The 13,075-nt window shown below is 42.8% G+C and overlaps 1 long non-coding RNA gene across 1 annotated transcript; it reads left to right on the plus strand.

Moving 5' to 3' along the window:
* The first annotated feature begins 473 nt into the window (after positions 1-473).
* LOC137211279 (uncharacterized) lies at positions 474-11,162 on the plus strand. Its single transcript, XR_010937008.1, has 3 exons — positions 474-848; positions 4,998-5,075; positions 9,741-11,162. It is a non-coding gene; the product is annotated as an uncharacterized lncRNA (long non-coding RNA).
* The last annotated feature ends 1,913 nt before the right edge of the window (positions 11,163-13,075 follow it).

Raw genomic sequence — 13,075 nt, forward strand, 5'->3', positions numbered from 1 at the left:
TATTAATAAAAAAAAAAACTCATCTTAAATATTTAGCATCATCGTGCACCTTTTACAATTGACCCAACAAACCAAGCTCTGGCTTGGAGGCGCAATTATTCATTTTCACGGAAGAGTGACCTCTTTTTTAAAATCCAGGACCCCCGCAGCGTCCCAGCCCTTCTCCGGCCTCCAACTTTTCCCTCCAGTTTGGTGGAAGGTTACATTAGAAGAAAATAGTCCCTATAGTGTTGAAACTTTTCAGGGGAAAAGAGGGCGTTTGACGTGTGGGTGGGTGGGCAGCGCCGGCCGGTGCAGCTGGTGCGGCGAACGCCCGGGGCTGGGCGGCACGCGGACGCGGAGGCGCCAGCGGCGGGGGCAGGACGGGGCAGGAGGGACCCGGAGGCGGGGGTGGGAAGAAAGCCCTGAAGTCCTGCGAAGGACAGAGGCCGCCTGCGCTCCTTTGCTGCGCACCCGCCGCCCGGGAGGGGGCGCTGGCTGCCGGGGAGTTGAGGATGGGGCCTTGGTCTCCCGAACCCTAGAGTCGGCTTGGGTTGTCAAGAACCGTCTTTTTTATTGATCATTTCTTTTTGTCATGATGCTCTCTTGGCCTCAGACTGCGTGAAGGGAGCCATATTAAGAGTGCAGAAGAAGAGGTGACCTGGAGGAAAAATTAAAATGCGATATAAAAAAAGAGTTTTTCTTACTTCCTTTCTCTCTCAAATTAATTTAGATGTAAATTACATTTTGAAAGGTCCCAAGATCAGTCTCCAAGGCTGTGTCCTCTACCCTCACCAGATACATAGAATAAGATTTTGATGTGATAGTAATTTTGCCAGTGGAGGCCGACTCCCCAAACCATCACCCTGGTAAGTAATGAACAATTTCCATGGGTTATGACTTTGAGGTTTTGTTTTACTTCATTCTAATAGATGTCCCGTCTAAAAGTGGGTAAGATTATACCTAACTCAGCCCAGGTTTAATTCGGATTATTTTTGAAAACTCTTGATGGGTAGGTAATTTACCTAGTTTCTCCTTATTCAGATTTAGGAAATATTGCTTTATTGCTACATGCATTTTAAGTGTCTTTTGCCATGCTGTTCTTAGTGTGGGTAGAATGTCTCTCTCTTTCCCCGTTGGTACTGTCAACAAACATTCGAGGAGTGCTTAGCTCAGAATACTGTTGGGTATTACAGATTAAACAATCTGACATACCTGTCAATTTCATCAGAAACAGCATTTATGTATACGTATAGTCTGTACCATGCTATATACTAGAAATCTTTGTGAAATGTAAACTCCTCATATGTAGAGACCCTATTTTATTCTGCAGTGAAATGGAGTCGATCTCCTTGCAGTGTTGTGTATTTTAAAGGATCTAGGATTTAATAGGGACTATTAAATGATAGCCATTAGTATTATTTACCTTGATATCCTCCAAAGTGCTTTGCTCATGGCAAACACTCAATAAATATTGGTTAAATGAATGAACATGGCATGTTCCTTATTATGCACATAAGGAAAATACCAGGATACCCTGTAGCACAATGACTTCATTTCACCAATGAAGCTTAGTGTGGAGGTGTCTATCCTACAGCCCTTTTACCAGACGCAGGCTCTCTTGACCTTGGAATGTGGATCACTTAAGATTTTCGGGGGAAAAAAAGTGTACTTACTTAACTAGTAGGCCCTAACCTCTTGTCAGTGTGGAGCTTGAGAAGTTTGCTTAAATATGGAAAAGCTAAGCTTACTTGACACAAATCAGGGGGAAAAAAAGGTTTCTACATGTTATTCAAGTTATTCATGTCAAAAGTGATTAGTGGGCCCCAGCTTCCATTACATCATTCATTAGGAGAGTGTGGGCTGGGAGCTCTGCAAGTCACATGATTCGATGGAGGAATTAAGACTGAATTTTCTTTTGTGTTTCTGCCCTTAACCATATTCAGTGGTAAGCATGTTTGGAAAAGGTTAAAGCAGAACATGGAGATCTAGTTTATTTTAATGCTGTCAGACTGCTAAGCAGTGGAAACTTGTTGAAGAGATTTACCAAGCTGTTTCCTTAGATTAAAGACTTTAGTGAATTAATTAAAAGGGTTCTGAGAGATACAACATGCCAGACCCCTACTGGCTCATAAAATTGTTCTTTCTGATTGATGTGTCGTGACAGCTGAGCACAGTGCATGTAAAGCTGCAGGAGAATAAAACAAGAGTAGTGCTGATGTGTTCAAAGACATGTAAGAGTTCCACGTGAACTGGCTGTGACCACGGAGTCAGCTGGACACCGTGCTTATTTCCTTTGGCTCAGGCACCTGAGCTCAGTAGAAGCACAGATTTGGCAAGGTGCTGAACTACTGGGGGAAAATGAAGTCACAGCTTCAGAAGAGCTTCACAGATTGTGATGTGTTGGTATTATGTTTCATGTTTTAGTCATTGCTTTTAGGATGCACGCTTGAAGATGGTCCTCAATTATGGAGTCATGTCTGCGCCACTTGGTTTCCCGAGTGACTGACTGAGCTGAAAGTGAACTACGTTTTTAAGGAGACAGATATCCAAGACAAGTAGATGAATTGCAGAAGTGTTCTAAAATTTTTAGCCACATTCTAGGCAATGTTGGGTCTAACTGGTTTAGAAAATACATTCTTTTTTAGCCAACAGTGTCAACAGTATCAACCAACACTGAAGCTGAGAGCCGTCAGCGTTAATACATACCTGCAGTCAGAATTTGAATGTGCCTTGGCCAAATACATTTATTCATTCAACGCATATTTATTAAGTGCTAGGCCTTGGAGATACCTCAGTTCTAGTATTGTCTAATAGTGTTGTTCAATAGGAATATAATGTGAGCCCCGTATGTAATTTAAAATTTTCTAGTAGCCATATTAAGACATTTAAGAGAAATCAATGAAATTAATTTTAATAAGATATTTTATTTCCACCAAATATAGCTAAACTATAATTTTAATATGTAATTAATATAGGAGTTATTAATACAATATTTTACATTGTTTATTTTGAATTGTTGTTCTAATTCAGTGTGTATTTTACGCTTAGAGCACATCTCACATTGCACTAGACACATTTCAGCTGCTCAAATGCCACTAGTGCTTACCGTATTGGGCAGTGCAGGTCTAGAGGGAAGTACAGATGAGTAAAAAGGTAATTTCAATAAGATGGAATAAAGGCAATGATGAGAGAAGTATAAGGTACAACGAGAACATATAAAAAGGGCTTAGTTCCTTCAGTTCTTCCGCCTAAAAATCCCATACTTCTCTCTGCTCCTCTGCATTCTTCCTGCCACCACTCTAATCCAAGCCAGCATCATCTCTCTCCTTGACTTCCGTAACAGCATCCAAAATTGTCTACCTGCATCCGCCCATGGCCCTCTCTGCAGCTAGAGTGATCTTTTAAAAATGCCCATCCAGGTGCTTCCCTGGTGGCGCAGTGGTTGAGAGTCTGCCTGCCGATGCAGGGGACACGGGTTCGTGCCCCGGTCCGGGAAGATCCCACATGCCGCGGAGCGGCTAGGCCCGTGAGCCACGGCCGCTGAGCCTGTGCGTCCGGAGCCTGTGCTCTACAACAGGAGAGGCCACAACAGTGAGAGGCCCACGTACTGCAAAAAAAAATAAAAAATTTAAAAAACAAATAAAAATGCCCATCTGATCATATCACTCCCCTGATTTAAACCTTAACTAGATGATGAATTGAGCAAATGTGAAATGATGGACGTAAAGCACCTGGCACAAGACTTCTGCTCACTAAGTTTACTTCTCCCCACGTCTCCCTTCACTTTCTTGTTTCTGCCTTCCTCTTCCCTCTCTGGCTCTGGAAAAAGCATCTGCCTCCCACCCCCTCCTTCCTCTTATCACCACTTGTCAGTCTCTTATTATCTGAATTTTTTTTTCTTGCTTTCCCCTTTCTTCTTTCTTGTCTCTCCTTCATGATCTAGTTTATTACAACATAGAATTTAAATGGTTTAAAATTTTGTGCTGTAGGGAGTTCCCTGGTGGCCTAGTGGTTAGGATTCTGGGCTTTCACTGTCGTGGCCTGGGTTCAATCCCTGGTGTTGGAACTGAGATCCCATTCCATAAGCTGCACAGAGCAGCCGACAAAAACAAACAAACAAAATCTGTGCTATAGTTATGCACTTCTGTGGCTCAAGTTCTTCATTTTTTAAGAAGATGTTGGGGGTAGGAGTTTATTACTTATTTACTTTTGCTGTGTTGGGTCTTTGTTTCTGTGTGAGGGCTTTCTCTAGTTGTGGCAAGCGGGGGCCACTCTTCATCGCGGTGCGCGGGCCTCTCACTATCGCGGTCTCTCTTGTTGTGGAGCACAGGCTCCAGATGCGCAGGCTCAGTAGTTGTGGCTCACGGGCCTAGTTGCTCTGCGGCATGTGGGAGCCTCCCAGACCAGGGCTCAAGCCCGTGTCCCCTGCATTAGCAGGCAGATTCTCAACCACTGCGCCACCAGGGAAGCCCCAAGTTCTTCATTTTAAAAGTCAGAAAAGCTTGACCTTGTATCAGGATTAAATTAAAATGCTTTTTACTTCAGCATGGTCTTCAGTTAACTCTTCTTATAGAAAGCTTCTATACAAAAGTACGTATTATCTTCTTTTGGGAGGAAAACAATCCCCTTTCATGTTCTGTAGAGGAGAAAATGGTGCAGCTGTTTACATAGCATCCTCCTCTAGTGATGTGAAATATGTCAGAAGAACCCAGGTACCTGCCCATAGCTGTGCCTCTCTTAGGTGGATTGCTGCTGCTTCTTGGCAGTAGGGCAGTGAGGCAAGTTAATTATTCAGTGTCAGTGGAAGTAAATAAATAAATGAATTACCTAATTAAATAAACCTTCAGGCTGCTGAAAGCTGGCAGTTTCCTTAACTGCACACTTTCTTTGGAGGATCAGTTCTCTTGTTTGAAGGAACAGCCAACCCAGGCATATGGGCTCTTCCCTTGTACTTCTGAGAAAGTGGATTTACGACCGTCTGTGTACTCATCTTTCTGTTTACGTCTCTGACATAGACAACTCTGCCAGTTGCCAACACTCTTTCTACCTCCACTGAGAACAAGGAGAGATCCTGCCACTGCAGAAGGAAGAAAGTAAGTTATAATTCAAGAAGGACTTCCTGCTGTCAAGACATAATCAACACCCACACAAAACAAGTGAGGGAGTATCTTAGCCTAGAAAAGATGTTTCTGTTAGAGAAAAGACCCCCCCCCCCTCATCCCAGGCCTGGCCTGAGGGAGGCCCTGCCCCTGGAAAGGCTTGGGCATTCAGAGTCAGAATCAGCAAGCATTTGTTGAATAGATAGATACCACATAATACAAGGCAGCTCCATGTACATCTTTCTACTACACCATTTTAATATTTTAATTTAAGAGAAACCCTTCAGCTTTTTCCCAAATGGAATTTTATCCTGAAATGAGATCCTGCAGCATGAGGACCAGCTACAGAAATACTTTAGTATTAAGGGACCTCCACAACCTAAAACATTTTTCCTAACTTTGACCACTGTTCCATGGGCTTCCAGAGGCTGTACCACATTCTATCCTAACAGCTTGTTCTTAACCTCCCACTACAAAGATTTACTGAGAATTTCTTTCTGAACAGAATTTCTCTCATGAAATAAATAGTAGAAGCATGTTGTATTTATTAGGATAAGTGCTATAACAGATCCAAATAAGGAAAATGGCTCCCATACAGTAGTTTATTTCTTGCTTCTAGGGTGGCAGAGCAGCCCTCCTCCATGTAGCCGTTTAGGAACCCAGGTTAATGACGGCCTGCAGAAGGCACGGAGGAGACACATGGGAGGTTTTATGGGCCTTGACGGAGGGTTCATCCCCCTTAGTGGGCTCCACTGATGGGTGTCAGTTTGCAAACAGTTTGTTACTGATGCCTGACAAGATAAGTACGGAAATGGAGAGTGAGCCTTTAGAAAATTTTATAGCAATTTTGATAGAGTAATTTTATGTCTGCTGAATTTAATAAAAAATTGGGGCTTAATTTATATCTTCGGTTTTTTTTTTTTTGCGGTACGCGGGCCTCTCACTGTTGTAGCCTCTCCTGTTGCGGAGCACAGGTTCCGGAAGCGCAGGCTCAGCGGCCATGGCTCACGGGCCCAGCCGCTCCACGGTATGTGGGATCTTCCCGGACCGGGGCACGAACCCGTGTCCCCTGCATCGGCAGGCGGACTCTCAACCACTGCGCCACCAGGGAAGCCCTATATCTTCATTTTTTAATTTCATTTTTCCATTAACTTATTGCTAGTATATTTTTTCAAAAGTTCTGATCCACAATGGATTAGAAAGAAAAAAATCTTGTCTTTTTTGCCACATATGTTATGAGAAGCACTAGTGTACATTCCTTCCCTCCGTGTACCTTCTGCTAGAACTTAGTCTCATGGTCATGTCTAACCGTAGTGGAGGTTGGGAATGTGGTCTAGCTGTATGCAAAGGGAAAAGGGGAGAAGGCAGATGTTGGTGAGCACTAGAAGACTCTGGCACATGTAGCTCACACACCTGGAAACACAACTTGAAGTTTGAAACGGAGAGAGAGGACTGAGCCCCCAGGATGAGGGTGAGCTATGGGGAATGTATCCATCCTACTTTCGTCCAGGCTGGAGACCACTGACGGCTACTGGCATTAGTTACAATTCAGAAGGATTTGGCTGCTAAGGTCAGAAGGAAAAATGTTGTCTTTATTTGCTAGGCTCATTTCTCTCACACTCGAACTTTTCTTTCCATTCTCCCTGCCATGCCTTACTTAGTTCGTTATTTCTTAAACTATCAAAATAGCCTCCTAACAGAGGCCCCTACATCTATCTTTACCCACCTCAGCCCCATCTAACATGTGAGTCTCACTGTGTTATGCTTCAGTAGTTTCCCTGTCACTCACAAGCCTGAGTTAACTTTTGTCATAAAAATCCCACGAGGGCATTCACATTCCAGTCCCTTCCTACCTCTTAGGCCTCATCTCCTGGCACTGTGCTCTGGGCATTCTGTGCCCAGCCTTACCGGCTTCCTCTATTCCTGGCACACTCCATGCACTAACATACCTCCTTGCCTTGGACGTGCAGCCTCCCTGGGCCCACTTCCACCTGTCCTTCAGCTCTCAGTTTAATGTTACTTCATCTGTGAAACCTTCCTTGATTCTCTTCAGCCTGGTGATGCACCCCTTCCTTCAGGAAAATCATAATTGTTTGGTAAAAAATAGCTATCGCTCTAAAAAATGTATTTCTCCCCATCTTAGACTATAAGCTAAATGAGGCCCAAGAACATGTGTTCTAATTTATGTATCTCAAGTGCCTCCTATGGTTTCTGATAAAGAGTTGGTACTCAGTGAAGATTTGTAAAGTGAGTGAATGAATGGTTTTCGACCTTTGGACAATTCAAGGATGAACCTTTGGACCATTTAAGCTCCTTCTTGTCTGCCCTCTGTCTAAGAATAAAGGGTTTGAGGAAGATAGGACAAGAAGTTGACACAAAAACGGAAGAAACGAAAGTTAGATCTCAGAAAGACTGTCAAATGAGAGGACTCTGAAATGTTGGTGTCTTGGACTGGATGTGACATCTCAATGCCTAGAGAGGAGACTGCTAGTTGCCTACTCAGCACCCAATATTTCATCCTTCCTTACTAACAGAGCCCTTATGTTATTGAAAGTGGCAATGGGCCTAGCTGAGAAACGACATCTCTTAGACCGTTGTCGCTAGGAGGAGCCATGAGATGTGATGGAATTTCTTGGAAAAGACCTTTAAAGGTGGCTGACTTCGCTGAGAGGTCTCCCTTTCTACCTTTGCCTCAGCCTCATTTCTGCTGCTTAGAATATGGATGTGGTATCTGCAGCTGCAAATCTTGCTACCAGGAGGCAACCTTGAGGATGGAAGCTGTGAGCTAAGGAGAGCAGGATAGAAATATAGAAGCAGCCTGAGTCCCTAATGGGATGGAGCCACCCTACCTGGCCTGTCTTGCCTATTTTGTATAAATTTATTTACTTATTTATTTTTGGCTGCGTTGGGTCTTTGTTGCTGCGCACAGGCTTTCTCTAGTTGTGGCGAGCGGGGGCTACTCTTCGTTGTGGTGCGCAGGCTTCTCGTTACGGTGGCTCCTCTTGTTGCGGAGCTCAGGGGTTCAGTAGTTGTGGCTTGCGGACTCTAGAGTGCAGGCTCAGTAGTTGTGGCGCACGGGCTTAGTTGCTCCGCGGCATGTGGGATCTTCCCAGACCAGGGCTCGAACCCATGTCCCCTGCATTGGCAGGCGCCACCAGGGAAGTCCCAGTACCCACTCTTAGCCATTACCATATTAGCATATTAGCAATAACATAAGCGCATTCAGAGGCCTGACTGTAGTTCAGAAAGCTTCAGTAACTTGTTCAAGGTGACACAGTAAGCGGTAGAGCCAAGATTCAGACCCGGGCCCCCATGAATCTTAAAACTGTGCATTTCTGGGAATTCCCTGACAGTTTAGTGGTTAGGGCTCCACGCTTTCACTGCCGGGGTTCGATCCCTGGTCGGAGAATTAAGATCCCGCAAGTCGCATGGTGAGGCCGGAAAAACAAACAAACAAACAAAAACAAAACAAAAACCCAAACTGTGCATTTCCCCATGCATTTTGGAAGGACCCAATGTGGGTAGACTACAGGGTGAAGGGGCGGGATACCAGATGGATAAATGAAATCCTGCCTTTTACTCTCCTGTAACCCTGAGTCTTACCCATGGAGCCGACATCCATCTCGCCCTCTTGTGGCCACATGACCCACTGCTCTTGGCAAGCAGTTAATAGGAAGTCCCACGTGGAGGGCTCAAGTCAACAAAGGGCTTAGCTCAGCCGACCCATGGGAGAAAGATGGGGTATTCAAGGAGGAGGAAGGCAGCTACCAAATAAGGGAACCATGCTTAGCCTGACTTCCCAGTACCAAGTCCATCCCCAGAGCTAGGAGTGTCAGCCTCCCATAAAAATAAGGGCCAAAAAACTCTAGGCAGTTGATAAGACTTTCTTAATCATGATATGGGGCTCTCAAGAGAAGAAATGGAAGATATAGTCCCCTCCCTCAAGGAGCTCATCATATAATTTATCCATTTGCGCAATCAGCAGACAGAATTTTATATGGTTAAGAGCAAGACTCTAGAGTCTGACTGTCTGGGTGTGAATTCTGCCTCTGCTACTTACTGTGTGACCTTGAGCAACTTACTTAACTTCTCTGTGCTCTGATTTCCACGCTTAAAACGAGGGTGATAATACCACCTACTTTATAAGATCATCATGAAGATTAAATGAAGTAATATTTGTAAAGTGATTAGAATAGTGTCTGGCATATAGTAAATGCTTAAGAGACTTATAGATAACCTGTAAATGAAACACTCCTTTTGTGGTTTAACTCCATAACAATTCAGAAATGGGGAAAGTCATAGGAGAAAAGAAATTAAGAAGGGTGTCACTAAAATAGTGAAGCCAAATAATGGACAGGATTTGGGAAGATGCAGAGGTGTGGCCCGGATCCAGGCAAAAATATGGAGGCAGAAACTGGCATGGTCAGGGTTACAGATGAGGTGGGGAGTGAGAAGGCATGCCAGACAGTAGACTGGGTAGGTGCTTGCAAGCCTCTGATCAGAGCATTTTCAACTGATAAATTCATAACCTTGTGTGTGTTTCTGTTTAAAGACACCTTATTTAATACCTATTGTTGATTCATTAACATTGAACTCATGACAAACAGCACTCTAAATCATGCCTGCAAGAAGCTTATCTAACACCCTTTTCCTCTGTAGGGCACATCCCAGCCTTCTTGCACCTGGGAAGCACTTCAGCACTGCAGTTGGGGGCCATTGTAAACAGCGAAATCACCAACAAAAAGCATACACACAAAAGCAAAACACATAGCACTAAACAGACCATGAATAGGACACTTGTTTACCGGATGAGAGCTGAAACAAGGAGGTAGAGCGTTGCCCTGTTGGACCTCAGTTGGTAACGTCACTATCCCATGACTCAAATTTTTTGCTGCTCTGAACACATCTGTGAATGACCATGAAAGCCTTATGATTACTGATTGGGGGGTTGCAGATAAATTTTAGCAAGTAGGCAAAATTGACAAATATAGAAACTGTAAATCATGAGGTTGAACCATACATAGAGGGCCAGCTTCTTGGTCATGTGACCTGTCCAGTCCCACAGAGACAACATTCAGAAGGGCCCCAAGCTTGGTTTAATGCTCTGCTGTTGTTACTGTCCTGAATTATTCCTAACTTTTTTTTAAATTGAAGTATAGTTGATTTACAATATTGTTAGTTTCAGATGTACAGTGAAGTGATTCGGTTATATATATATATGTTTTTTTCAGATTATTTTCCATTATAGGTTATTATAAGATATCAAATATAGTTCCCTGTGCTATACAGTAAACCCTTGTTGCTTATCTATTTTATATATAGTAGTATGTACCTGTTAATGCCATACCTTCCCCCTCACCCCTCGAAATTCTTAACTTTTGAACAAGGGACCACACATCATTTTCATTTTGCACTAGGCTACAAATTATGTATCTGGTCCTGTATATGTTTGTGTAGGCATATTTTATTTCATAAATGAGATATTATAAATGCTCTTCCTTTTTTCTTATATTTTCCTTTTTTAAAAACTCAGTATTATATCTTTGGAGATATTTTCATATTGACATATAGAAGTCTACTTTCCTCCTTTTAACATCCATAGTATAGGTGTATCATGATTTATTTTTCAAGCCTCCTATTGCTGGACATTACTTCATGAATTTTTAGAAATTATACTGAAAAGACCATCCTTGTTATACATACACAAACGCTTTGGCATATCTTCAAATTATATTCATACAGTATACTAGCAGTAGAATTGCTGCTACATCAAAGGATATTTGTATTTCAAATAATGATCATTATTGCCTTGTTGCTCTCTAAAAAGTTTGTACTGATTTTCACTCATACCAAGAAAGTTTGAGAATGCCTGTTCTCAAATACAGCTTGCCAATTCCATAAGTTTCCAAACTTAAAAAGAATTTGCCAGTCTGATCAGCAAAAAAGGTATTTTGTAGTTGTTTTAATTTGCATGTATTTAATCATGTGTGAAGTTGAACATTTTTTCTGTATGTTTATTTATTAATCATTTTTTCTCTGTTTTTGAATTTCCTGTTGCTATCCTTTGTTCATTTTCCTATTAGGCTGTCTTTAGTACTTCTTTATATAAATGAAAGAAATTAACCCTTTGCTTATTGTATGAATTATAAGTATTATCCCTGACTTATGAGTCTTTTGATTTTATTTGCAGCATTGCTTTATTTCCAATACAGGAACAAAGCTTTTCATGTTATACACTGAAACTTCTAGATGAGAGGTATTTTAAATTTCAATCAGGGAATTCCCTGGCGATCCAGTGGTTAGGACTTGGCACTTTCACTGCAGGGGCCTGGGTTCGATCCCTGGTCGGGGAACTAAGATCCTGCAAGTTGCGCAGTGTGGCCAAAAAAAAAAAAAATTAAATCAATATCACTTCATGATAGCTTAGATATAAAGGGCCTGGGAGAGGAAGACATCAAAGATAACACAAGTGTTTCTCGGTTTGGGGAATAATAATAGTGTCCATACCAGGCTCCTCCAGCAGGAATCCTCCCAGTGATAGGTCTTCCCTGTGAGCTTAGGGAGCCAAAGTTTCAAAATCAAGAATTCATTAGAGTTTACTGCTTTTATTTTTTAATAAATGATTTAGGAATAATTTTAGATTCACAGAATAGTTGCAAAGATAGTAAGCAGAGAGGGTTCTCAGATACCCTACACCCAGTTTTCCCTACTATATATTAAAATATTACATTAACATGGTATATTTATCACAATTAATGAGCCAATATTGACACATTACTATTAACTAAAGTCCATACTTTCTTCAGATTTCCTTAGTTTTTAGTCTCATAACCTTTTTCTATTCCAGCATACCATATAATATTTATTAGTAATGTCTTCTTAGCCTCCTCTTGACTGTGACAATTGAGTTTCCTGCTTTTTGTCATTATCATTCCACATCAATTCACTAACGGGAGCAAAACCCTATCTGAACTAGCCATGCCCAGGATACAGAATCAGCAAATAGCTGACTCTAGATCCTTATCCCCACTCTCCTCCTGCTTCCAATCCCCCTTTTCTGAGTCTCTCAGGCACCCTCCACTTCCCCTACATTCACTCCAGTGCCCTGCGCATTCCTTCTGTGCCCTCTGACTTAACCTCTGACAACCTAGCAATGCTTAGGTCTTCCTCTGAAATCAAAGACTGTTTTCTACCTTTTTTGCCAAAGGTAGGGATTAACCCCCACATAGTCCCATAAATTTGCCTTATTTGTTTAGTTATATAATTATTTGTTTGTTTATCCCCTCAATCAGAGTAGCTGGCTGGTTTTCTTAGTAGCTAGTCTCTGGTACAACTCTAAGAAAGGAGGTGCGGGCTTCCCTGGTGGCGCAGTGGTTGAGAGTCCGCCTGCCGATGCAGGGGACACGGGTTCGTGCCCCGGTCTGGGAGGATCCGACATGTGAGCCTGCGCGTCCGGAGCCTGTGCTCCGCAACGGGAGAGGCCACAACAGTGAGAGGCCTGTGTACCGCAAAAAAAAAAAAAGAAAAGAAAAAGAGAAAGGAGGTGCTCCTGATATTGGAGAGAATGAGGACTACGATTAGTAGAGGCAGGGAAGTTGGGAAGCAGAGCTGGGGTACTGGGGAACTTCGTGCACCTGGTTTGTATGTGTCCTAAGTAAAGGTGAGTTGCACAAGTGCAGAAGTCCTGGAAAAATTTAGAAATACAGATTTCATATACTAATGAGAGGTCAGTGTTTAAAATGGAGCTTGGAGAGATGTCTGCTTTTGGAGGTGGCAGTAGAAAGCATGAGAGTGAGGGAGAAGAGTAGGGGGCAGAGGAAAGAACCTTGTCCACAGTTAGGAAACAGGGGAAGAAGTTCCCATGAAAGAGGCAGGGGAGGGGCTGGAGCTATGGAAGACCATGGACAGAGCAGTGGTGTAGGAACCCAAGGAGAAAAGAGTGTGGAAAACCAGGAAGCAGAGGAAGAAGAGCCACTCAGTAAAGGGAGGACTGA

The sequence above is a fragment of the Pseudorca crassidens genome, chromosome 2 (assembly GCF_039906515.1).
Source record: "Pseudorca crassidens isolate mPseCra1 chromosome 2, mPseCra1.hap1, whole genome shotgun sequence".
In the NCBI taxonomy this organism is placed as follows: domain Eukaryota; kingdom Metazoa; phylum Chordata; class Mammalia; order Artiodactyla; family Delphinidae; genus Pseudorca; species Pseudorca crassidens.